This window comes from Epinephelus fuscoguttatus, linkage group LG19 (genome assembly GCF_011397635.1).
Source record: "Epinephelus fuscoguttatus linkage group LG19, E.fuscoguttatus.final_Chr_v1".
NCBI lineage: Eukaryota > Metazoa > Chordata > Actinopteri > Perciformes > Serranidae > Epinephelus > Epinephelus fuscoguttatus.
In genome coordinates this window covers 14,290,935-14,302,134 of record NC_064770.1, presented here as the reverse complement: position 1 = coordinate 14,302,134, position 11,200 = coordinate 14,290,935, and positions in this window count along the sequence as shown.

The window sequence follows — 11,200 nt, the reverse complement described above, 5'->3', positions numbered from 1 at the left end:
GAACCTATTTGTTGCTGTTTGCGCAAGGGAATTGTAAGTGTGTGACAGATCAAAAGCCCCGATTGGCAGCCATTGTGAGGGATGGTAACATTTAAAAGGAACAAGCCATGACTGGGACAATGGATCACTTTGTTGTAGAGAAGAAATTACAACAAAGCACCAGCGAAGACGACCTACCACTGAGTCAGTAGACAGTATCATAAAGCTACCTGTCCTTTTTTTTTTTTTTTTTTTTTTTTACTGTCTTATATCATGATAAGAGCAATAACACTGCTGCAGTAAAAAGCTTTATAAGCAACATGAAATTGCTGCTAGTGAACAACAAAAACTCCAGCATACACAGCCTCAGGTTCCAAATGTGCAGCTACTCCTCTGCCTCTTCCTCTTTCTCATCCAGACATTATTTCTCTCTCTGCTCCTCTGTGTTGTTCTGTATCCACTTTGAACAAAATCAATCCAAAAGAAACACAATCCGACTGACGTTGCAATCAGCTGTAGCTGGTTGATTTTACACATCTTAAACCACCTATTTCTCAAGCTTGTATGTAAAAAAAAAAATCAAAGCACTTTAGAAATATGTTCATTGACTGCATGTTCTGTGAAATGTGTGTTAATGGTGTGGTCCACGACAGACAGATGTTGTGCTAATTGTGTTCAGAGTTTTGAAAATGTGACAACAGATTGGACCAGAGGATGTTAGCAATAGAAAATTTTAAGTGTAACCATTATCAGAGGTGTTGCTGGGATGCTGTTAAGGACTGCATGTGATTTGCCATTCATTGCCACCCTGCATATTAGCACATAAGAGGCTCACTAAAGCTCAATGCATCTGTATTTATTTCCACCACTGGGTGGCGATGGTGTTCTTCCACAAGTCAGAAACTGTAGGCCTCAGTTTTTAAAACAACACCTGATGCAGTTCAAATATGCTTTGGTGCTTATCTAGTGATTATGACTCCCCTTTGAGCCGTTGTTTGGCTTCATCTTGACATTTTATCGATCGTTTGTTTTTGATTTAGATCAAGAAAACATGCACTTAACTTGATTCGTGCTTGAATGTGTAATAAATTTCCAGTTTATAATGCAGGGCCGCTTTGCAGATTGTTGCACCACTCATTGCACCACTCATTCAACAGCTAATTCTGGGATTAAAAGAAATGTAGCAAATCCTTCTTTTTTAAGAGGAGCACTTAATGGACTGCAGGGTTTACATTCACACCTTTAAAGTCCTGTCACACCTCGTAAAACGCTGATGTGTGAGCTGGTGTTTCAGGATGCACCGCAAATACAAAGACGTCAACTTCAATGTAGTCTCTCTCTGTTCCTGTTCAGCATTCCCCCCAATCTGAGGTTTTTAAAAGCACATACAGTACTTCACCCTTCATACTTTTCCTTCAAGTATTTCTTTTAAAGTTGAATGCAGTAAATGTTAGTAGTTACATAAACAAGAATTATGTAACCAAACCATTGGGAAAATAAGTGAATGCATATATTATTCATTTGTTGTGAGTCTCAGTGAATTATTCCACTCTATTACTGCTTATGAGCTCGGAAATCAAGAGAGAACAACTAAAAAGGGAGAAGGAAAGTAACACAAAAGCAGACACCCAAGACAAATGTAGATATTTCAAAGACTACAGAGCATATTAAACTTAGCTTAAAAGAAATATACGCAAGCAAGCCCCAGAACACCCAGCCAGAGAGGCCTTCATGAGCGCTGCCACCACTGCACATCCAAACAAATGTAACCTTTATCTTTGTCACACAAACTGTTTAATATTCTCTCTTTTTCCTTTACATAATATGTGTGGGGAATTAAACTACTTCCTCAAACTGAAAAGAGAAGTGTATTGTCTTCCAGTCACCACAGAATGAAGCCTGCACTTCAGGTGTGTTTTGCTTACCAACATGAATAAGCAAATCTCTCCACACTGTATGTACTTTCTGTACACACCCAAACTCTGAGTGGTCCAGTGCCAATCCCATTTTTCCAGTTAACAAGTAACTGCCTTTTACATGTTAAGTTGTGACGACGATGATGATGTGGTCAAAGTTCTGTTGGTTTATTTCTAAAGTTAGAACTTTCTGTGCATCATCATGAGTCAGTATTGATAAGCGCATTGTTTTCATTGTTGAGTGGAAAAAAGCTAAATCAAGAATAGTGAAGGTATGACGTGATTTTATTAAGTAACCAAGGAGTTGTGTTGCTTAGATGGAGGCAGTAAAACAGAACTCTTTATTCCCCGAGCTGAATGTCAAAGAGGAGTGTTTGGCTGCGCGCTCCACAGCAGATGCTGAGTTAACTCTGTGGGAGGCCATCCAAACTGTTAGTTAGTTAGCTTCCTGGCCCTGAGTGTCTCTTGTCTCTTTCATCTTCCAGAGGATACACGTCTATTGACATTGTGGATGTAAAAGTGACGTGGATGATGCTCTTATCTTCAAAGCTGGGAAGAGGCTACATATTGGGTTGTGTACACAGAGAGATAGTAAATGGGGAACATCAGCAATAAAAAAAGAGGAGTGACTTTTAATAGTGCTGTAGCATGAGTCATAGGTAAAATGAATTAAAATAAAGAATGCAAATAAGTCATTTTATTGCTATTGGTGTCTTTAGGGATGGCAATATCTGTCTGTTGGTCAGTCAGACTGAATATGTGATGGATCACCATGAAATTGTGGAAAGATCCTTATGGTTCTGACTTTCATGTTCCCTTTAAAGGTCCAGTGTGTAGGATGTGTGTTTTCATCAGTGTATAATCACCTGAAAATACAAATCGTGTTTTTGTTACCTTAGAATAAGCCGTTTACATCTCAATAAAGAGCAGGTCCTCTTCTACGGAGTCCGCCATGTTGTTCTACAGTAGCCCAGAGCAGACAAACCAAACACTGACTCTAGGTAGGGCCATTTGCCTTTTTCGTGTTTCTAGGTCAGTCACCATCGTTCCCCTACATGCTTGGCACATAGGAGAAGTTTCTGTTCTGCAACCTGACCCCTGGATGCCACTGTGTCCTGTGAACTGAATATTAATTCTAACAACTTTGGTAAACCCTTGACTTTCCACTTAGCGCCATCATCAGGTCAAAATTTTAATTTGTCCAATACTTTGATGGTGAACATAAATATGCTCAACATCAACATGTTAACATTCTAATGTTAGCATTTAGCTAGAAGCCTGTAGAGCTGTTAACATGCTTCGTCTTGTTCCTTTGTATATGATTAATATAATGGGATAAATGGTCGACTTACAACATTAGGTTGTCTTTAACTAATGTTATAAAGTGTGTCCTGTTCTTTTTGTCCCCAAAAAGGTATCATTTCCTCAAATCTAACAGCTTTAAATAATCCACCAACAATAGAAAATAAAAGCTCATCTAAAAAGAATTTGCACAATGTCAACAATGGCGAACCTTTTGCCCCATTCCTAAAATAAGACACACTAGTGCCAACACCTTTAGGCCTCAGAAATTAATCTTGATGGTTGCCAGGCTGAAAATCAACACAAGCTATTGAAAAATGTTGCAATGTCCCCGAGTATTTGCAAGAGATAAGAGTGAGGTCGGCAAGGTGCGTGTGTTTATATACCACTGGACGTTTGTTATGTCTGTTTTGAAGGAGCGTCCCAGAGCAGAGCCATAAAGGCTGTGCTATGGCAACGTCAGAGAATGTGAAGATAGTGAGTGAATTTGCCTGGAAAATGTTTCGGATTAATATATTGACTAGTTGAAAGGTTGCAGAAAAGAGTTAAACAACTACACAGTTTCAATCATACAGGCTTCAGAGGAAAAACACTGTAAGTTTTAAAGCACTTAATGCCATGTGATTAGTTTAGTTAATAGTAGTATTTGCTGCATTGTGCACTGTAAAACACTGCACATATAGATATAGATATATCAAAATATATCTTTAGATGCTGCTATAAAGAGTTAATGTGAGATTTTTCAGGTTCAAATAGAGCTGCAAAGTAATCCACCAATAACATGATGATGATGATATTAGGTGTTTTTTGTAAGTAAGTAACAGTTCCTGATGTCATTGTCATTTTTAACTTACGTACAGTGTGTGCGCAATATTTCCCAAACACTCAACACTCACTAATCCACTTGGTGAAACAGCATTGTCCCAGCTTTAGAAAAGAGTAAACAAAATAGTTTCCTGACAACCAGAGGAAACTCTTTCCTTGATAATCAATCAGAATTATTTGATGTTGGCCGACTCAGTTCAGAGATGTCCACTGGGACCTCAGTTGTGTTATTGCAAAATTCATAAAGCCACAGAATATCGGGCTTTGTTTGATCAGTTGACGTCTTTACTGTTCATCTCATTTGTTTGCTTTTGTTCAATGTTTGCAATACCCGGTTGTGTCATCCACAATTAAGCAAATGAAAGAAACAATTGTGTAATAAAACAGTGTCATAAAACAGAGACATTCATACATCCATTTTTCCAAAGAAGGATTCTTCCTTGCCAAGTAGCCGCTGCCTGTTTAGTGCCATCTACAAGGAGGGGGGGAGAACAGTAGGCTGCACATAAAACACAAACAAAGGTGCCAAGACAGGCCATAAATGACCTGTGTATCAGTGTATTATGACTGTAATCAGAATGTGTTATAGTTCTGGCCTTGAAGCAGGAGTTGCTCCTAAGATGACCTGACATGTGGAAAGCAGGTATTAACTCAGGTATGATAAGATCCTGCCACTCCAGATTCAGGCATTGGTACAGGATCTTTGACCACAGCTATTCCTTGGTCATTGAAAGCTGGCACCAGTTTGGAGATCTTGTGACAGAGCTCTAGTAACGATATTTACTGATTAACTTTATAGTTTTTTTTATTAATGCTTTACGTGCGTCTTCTGTACAGCTGCCTGTAGCTACACTATGAATGCAAGTGGAAGTTTTATTAGAAACAAATCAGTATCTTTTTCTACTTACCTCACTGTTTGTGATGCATAAGTACAGGCTTTAGAGTCTAACATAGCAACAGAACTATAACATATTAGCCTCAAAGCAAATAAACAGCATGTGAATACTGGTGCAATATCTAATACTTCATAATATATCATTATATACAATATAATGCAAAAATAAAACATATGTAATACCTACTGAATTTACCTGAAAGCTATCTTTTTTCATTCTTTTTCCTTGTTGTGTCTGAATTATACACAGTACTTTCAGTAGAGCAGCCTGTATTATAGGTTCCCTGTATTTAGAGCATTAATACAGCAGAACACAAGTATTTGCAATTCAAAGACACAGAGGTCTAACTGTATCCTGATCAGTGAATGAAGTCACACTTCCTCTGTGTGTGCTGTAATCTGAGCTCTTTATCCTTTGATGTGATACCCAGTGGCTGCGCATGCATGTTAGTGCATGTGAGTCTCTGTGAGTCCCTGTGTGTGTGTCTCACTGACAAGGTTATCGCCACTGCTTTGCACCAGTGTTGCCAACTTGGTGGATTTTTAGCTAGATTTCTAGATAGACTTCTAAGACCCTCTTAGTGACTTTATATCTAGAAAGCAGCTAGCAGCAAACTAAGTGACTTTCTCAGACCATCAGGTAAAAGGAGAGAAATATATTATATTGTAGTTCCCATGTATGCTGCTCAGAGTAACTGCAGGATGGGGTTCCTTCTTCTATCCTCTTGTGCCCTGCTGTAGGTGTGGGACAGACAGGAGGAGAGGAGAGAGGAGACGTTGCTCTCTGTGAGAGTTCAGTTGTAGTGAGTTTTTATGGTTACATTAGCCCTTTTTAAACAGGAATTGTGCAAATTCGCAGGAAAGCCCAATCAGTCTTCTTTCAGCATTGGCAGTATAAAAACAAAATCGGGGAGTGCGGCAAAATGCCACCTACCTACTTGTGTATATACAGAATGTGCCTTCTCGGGGCAATGGGGGGTGTGAGCAAGTAACAAAATGTGTAGCTCAGCGTGTGACGTAAACACTGACGTGGGAGGGAAGCCGCGGCTGGTCAGTCCTTCGGCGATTCTCTCGTAAGTCAGCCCGTCCTTCACCGTTCCCGTCTTCTGACGGTTAATGGCCTCTTCGTTTGCGAGGGCAAGGAGGGTGCACAATTCCAGTCTTTCAGATTTACATTTCCCTCTTGCTACTAGCTGCTCATTCCTGCTATCAGCTGTTTCCTGTTTATCCACCGCCAGTGGGTCGCACGTGCGGCGTCATCAACAGCTCCTCCCACAAGTCTTCAACAGCCCCTCCCATGGCGGAAGGGCGCCTCGTTCTTTTTAAACCAAAAAGGTTCCGCCAATATGTCTACCCCTACAAGGCGGAAAATTGGGCACCTTGGATCAACATGCCAATCCAGCTCTGTGTGTCTAAATGCTCGCAGCTTGCCAGCAAAACTGCCCAACATTCACCAAAATTTCTGGCAGTGTAAAAGGGGCTATTGATGCTCTCGCTCTCTTGATTGTTAGCAAAAGAAGGTGGTGGACTATAGTATAGGCGCCATGGCTCTCATGCCATTCAAATGTTTTTTTGATGATTTTTCTATTGAATCTAATTGTGCAAAGTTTTAATGATTCCATTAATTCTGATGACATCACCTATATGCAAATAAGTGCATGAAGTCATCTGGAGACGTTTAGCTACTTTCATTGGAAAAGAGTTGCAGTGGGAAGTCAGTCTCTGAATCATACAGTGGATCAATCTGAACATTCTACAGAGCTCCTCTAAGTGTCTATTGATTCATCTCCTATAACCACTGGAAAACTCAGGAAACCAAATCACGGTCTAGGTGGTATTCCACTGGGATTTTGTGTCATGTTTGGTCCTTTCTAGAATCACCCATGTTATCCATGGCCTTGGAATAGACTTAACAGGCTGCTAAAGGGTTGATAAAGGGAGTGATGGAGTGGATGGCGTGACCCCACAGACACACGAGGTGAGGAGGATCTCCAGCTCTGTGAATGTCAAGAAGGCTGGGGGGCCAGATGGAATTCCAGGGAGAGTGATAAGAGACTGCGCCCACCAGCTCGCAGAGGTATTATCAGACATTTTTAATCTGTCACTGTCATAGGCCACTCTACCCAAATGCCTCAAGTCAGCCACCATCATACCAGTGCCCAAACAGAATAACATCAGCTGTTTAAATGACTACAGACCAGTAGCACTTAGCCCCATTATCATGAAATGTTTTGAGAAACTGGTCCTAAAACACAAGAAATCAAGCCTGTCCCCAGCAGGCTGGTCATCAAACTGCTTGGCTTGGGTCTCAATAGCACTCTGTGTACGTGGATCAAAGACTTCCTCTCCAAACGCCCACAGACAGTCAGACTTGGCACACTTCTCGGTCCCAGTCTGACCCTCAGTACTGGGGCACCACAGGGTTGTGTTCTGAGTCCCATGCTGTATTCACTGTATACATTTGTGTGCACTCCTACATACCCCACAAACACAACAATCAAATTTGCAGACGATACAACAATGGTGGGACTGAGTTCAAACAACAGTGAAACTCACACTGCCCTCTCTGGAGAACATCTGGAGGCTCTACAGAGCACTCAAAGCTCGGACCTCTAGACTGAAGGACAGCTTTTATCCAAGAGCCATCAATGAACTGAACGGATCAAACACTGCCCCACCATTGTGTCATGCAATATATTGAGAATCAAACATGCAATAATGGGTCAACTGGTGCAATAATACTTTTAATATTATTACTATTATTATTTTTAATATATTTATTGATTTGGGATGATTGTGTACATGTATGTGTTGTGTATTTATTACTGTCTATTTTCTATTTCTTATATTTTAGGCATGGCACAGCAAATTTTGTTGTACTCCTTGTGTAATGACAATATAGTCAATTCTATTCTATTCTATTCTATTCTATTCAAGACAACAAACTGGATATGAAATCTCATCTAATATCTCCTAAAATGTTTTTAAAAACTGTGTCATCAACTGTATTTTTTGTACTGTTGTAGCTATTTTAATTTTCTCCCTTGTGCATCATTTGGTTATGTTCATAGAAATAAAATAATTAGAGAGGACATTGAACTGAACCATGGTCATTTGTAGGTTTCAGCTGAATACTCGGATGAAATAAGTATCCGGTACAGATAATGTACTTTTCACAAGTACGAGTATCATATGAGTAAAATGTGTCATTATCCGTACTCGTGATAATGGAAAATCCTCATTTTGGTAGCTGCGTTTAATCTATTACTCTTGTGAAGAAAAAGGATCTGAAGCTCAATTCTGAGGCTGTTCAGTAAATACTTCCTCATAGGTATTAAATATAGCATTCATCCATATAACATTCAGGCCTAAAATAACAACTGATTAGCCCCAACCCACTTTCAATTAAAACCACGCCCACGTCTGGCATAAACTCCACCTATTCAGAGAACAGATAAAAATAATTTTGTTGAACAGATATAGATACAGATAATAGTGTACTTCCTCATCCCTCAACATTTGACTAGTTCCACTGTAAAGTGTGTCACACACTCGTTTGAGAACTCTTTTTTGGCCAGTTCTAACAACTATTTTCCTTATTAAACAGAAAAATACAGCTGTAACCAATCCAAGTTTCTCTCTTTATGCTATATTGCCTCATTAACTCTTTGTAAAAACACACTTCATTCAAACTTGACAAAAATAAAAGAACACTTCTCAAACTGTCTTAGTTAGTCTTTCCACTGTTCCAACAATCACCAACTCTGATTAAACCCTTAACTGACCGAGTGAGATGTGAAAATATCCTGATCTGCACAGTGTTGAGCCTGCTGATTCCTTCTCTGCCTCTCAGCTGTCTGCTTAGCAGCAGCTCTCACTCTTCTTTGGAGGAAACTACAACAACGTTACATAATATTTCCAACAAAAATGCAATTAATGGCAACAAAAGAAGCAGGGAAATACAGTAATATTTACTCCAACCACTCCACTGCTCATTTAGTCATTACTGCAAAACCTCACCCCAGTGAGTTTGTCACTTGCTGCGAGTCGATTTCTTTTATACAGTGGTTTATACGGAAGTTAGCACACTTACAGTGACGACAGTACACAGTTGGAGAAAATTTTCCTTGAGGGCTTTCTACCAGAAAGGGCTCTCTTGGTTAAAGTTAGAAAAAAAAAAGTTGTGGTTTGGGTTAAAATAAATAGATTTCTTTTTTTAATAATTTAATTTAATTTAATTTAATTTATTATTTTTATGCCTTTATTTGACAGGATAGATTAAACAAAAGAGAAGGAGAGAGGGAGGGAATGAGATGCAGCAAATGGCTGCAGGCTGGAATCGAATCCGCGGCCGCTGTGGTAAGGACAATGCCACAATGGGATGCCTGCTGTAACTAGTGAACTACTGGGCACCCTTAAATGAAAACATTTCTGTCAGAAAAGTCTTCCTTGAAAAAGCCTACAAGGCAAACTTTTCCCATGTGCCAATGGTACACATTAATATGGCTGCCGCTCTTACCATCCTGCTGCACTGAGTTGAAGGGGAATGTCATTTCTCTTCATTTTATTTCTATAATTATTTTACATTTGTAGACCTTATAAGGTGACCTAGCTACTTTACTTTACATGCCACAAACTGGAGGTCTCACAATGTCAGCAAATAAAATCAAAACTACAGTCTGTAGTTGGTAAGATGCCACAGAGTTTGAGTCAGGGACAAAAAGTTTGTGAATTGGATAAACTGAATATTTAAGCACCCAACTCAAGTGGAACAAATAACAAGGGTCTGTCTGCAATTACATGTTTACTTCATAAGATTGTCTCATAGGTTACATAACCACTGAAAATATGACAGAATTGTTACTAAGGAGCTGTCCTTGAATTTCCTAACAAAGCCCATTAAGTCTGAAATGGTCGAGCCCATTTAGAAGTCCACGATAACAACATGAAGAAATGGGACAACGTTGTGCAGGGTCAACGTTTTCTTTCTGAAGTAGATTGCTCTCTTATTTTCCCATTCTTGTACAACAGAAGTCCATCAGATTGTTCGTAAAATAAATACACTGCTGCCTCTCAAAGTAAGTATTATATCAAACATTAATCACATGACTCATTCAGTTGGATTTTAACTTCACGTAGCTCTAATTCATTTTAAAGTCAAGGTGACCTGGTCGTGGTTAAAGGCTGACACTGACGGATTCTGCAGAAGAAAATGTAATCAGAAGTATGTTAACTCAAAATAAGGAGATGACTGTTACAGTAATTGTTCTGGGAATTTTGGATAAGACTGAGATGACTCATAAAATTAATTGTGAGGTAAAAGTGCGTCTGCAGTGTAAGTACACACTAGGGCATTAACGACTTTGATTTTTTTCAGGTCGACTTATCTGCCAATACAGTCTAAGTCGAGTCGACAAGTCATTTGATGACGTCATCACATTGACATGGCGGAGGAACAACACAGACACAGCTGTCCAACAATGAGCAACGTGTATTAAAGATCTCTGTAACATCAACAATGTACAGTAAAGTGCAGAATGATTCAGGCCTGACTACAGTACAGTTTAGTGCAGCATTACTGTCAGCAAAAACTGACTGTCTGTCACTCTCAGGCGTTTTCTCAGGCCTATCACCTTCTACGTTCTCTGCAGCCATGCCTCTTGTCTTGTTGTGGTCTTGTGTTAATTTCCCCTCTACGCGCCAAGTAACGTTACCGCCCTTTTTATGAAGTGACTATGACTATTGGTAAAGTCAAGGACTAAGTATCAGCGTAAGCCAATCAGAGGCAGCGATTGCATTCTGTACACAAGCACAGAGAGAGAGAGAGAGGGAAAAAACACACGACTTGTCGACTCCTCCCGGGGGGTGTCGATTTGTGCCACTGACGTCAACACGTCAGCAAATCGACTTTTCTGTTAATGCCCTAGTACACACTATACTGTGATTGATATTTGAATGGAAATATTCTAGATAGGTGGTATTTGATTTGTCTTATGTTATTTGGATGTTGGATTGTTGTCCATTGTTAAAAGTATTAATTAACAGAAAGTAAATATGATATGATATGTAAAATATGAGAGGAATTTCCTTGGTTGCACAACAATGGAATATATTTTAGGCTAGGCCTTTTTTACAAGCATTCAAGTTGTACTTCAAAAGTAAGTTCCTGGTGACCTGGTTCTTTAAGGTATTTTCAGTCAAGCTGATGTTGTGGCTCTTAAGATGTTGGTCTTTGTTGCAGACTGAAATATCTTAACGACCTCTGGATGGATTGCCACTGAAT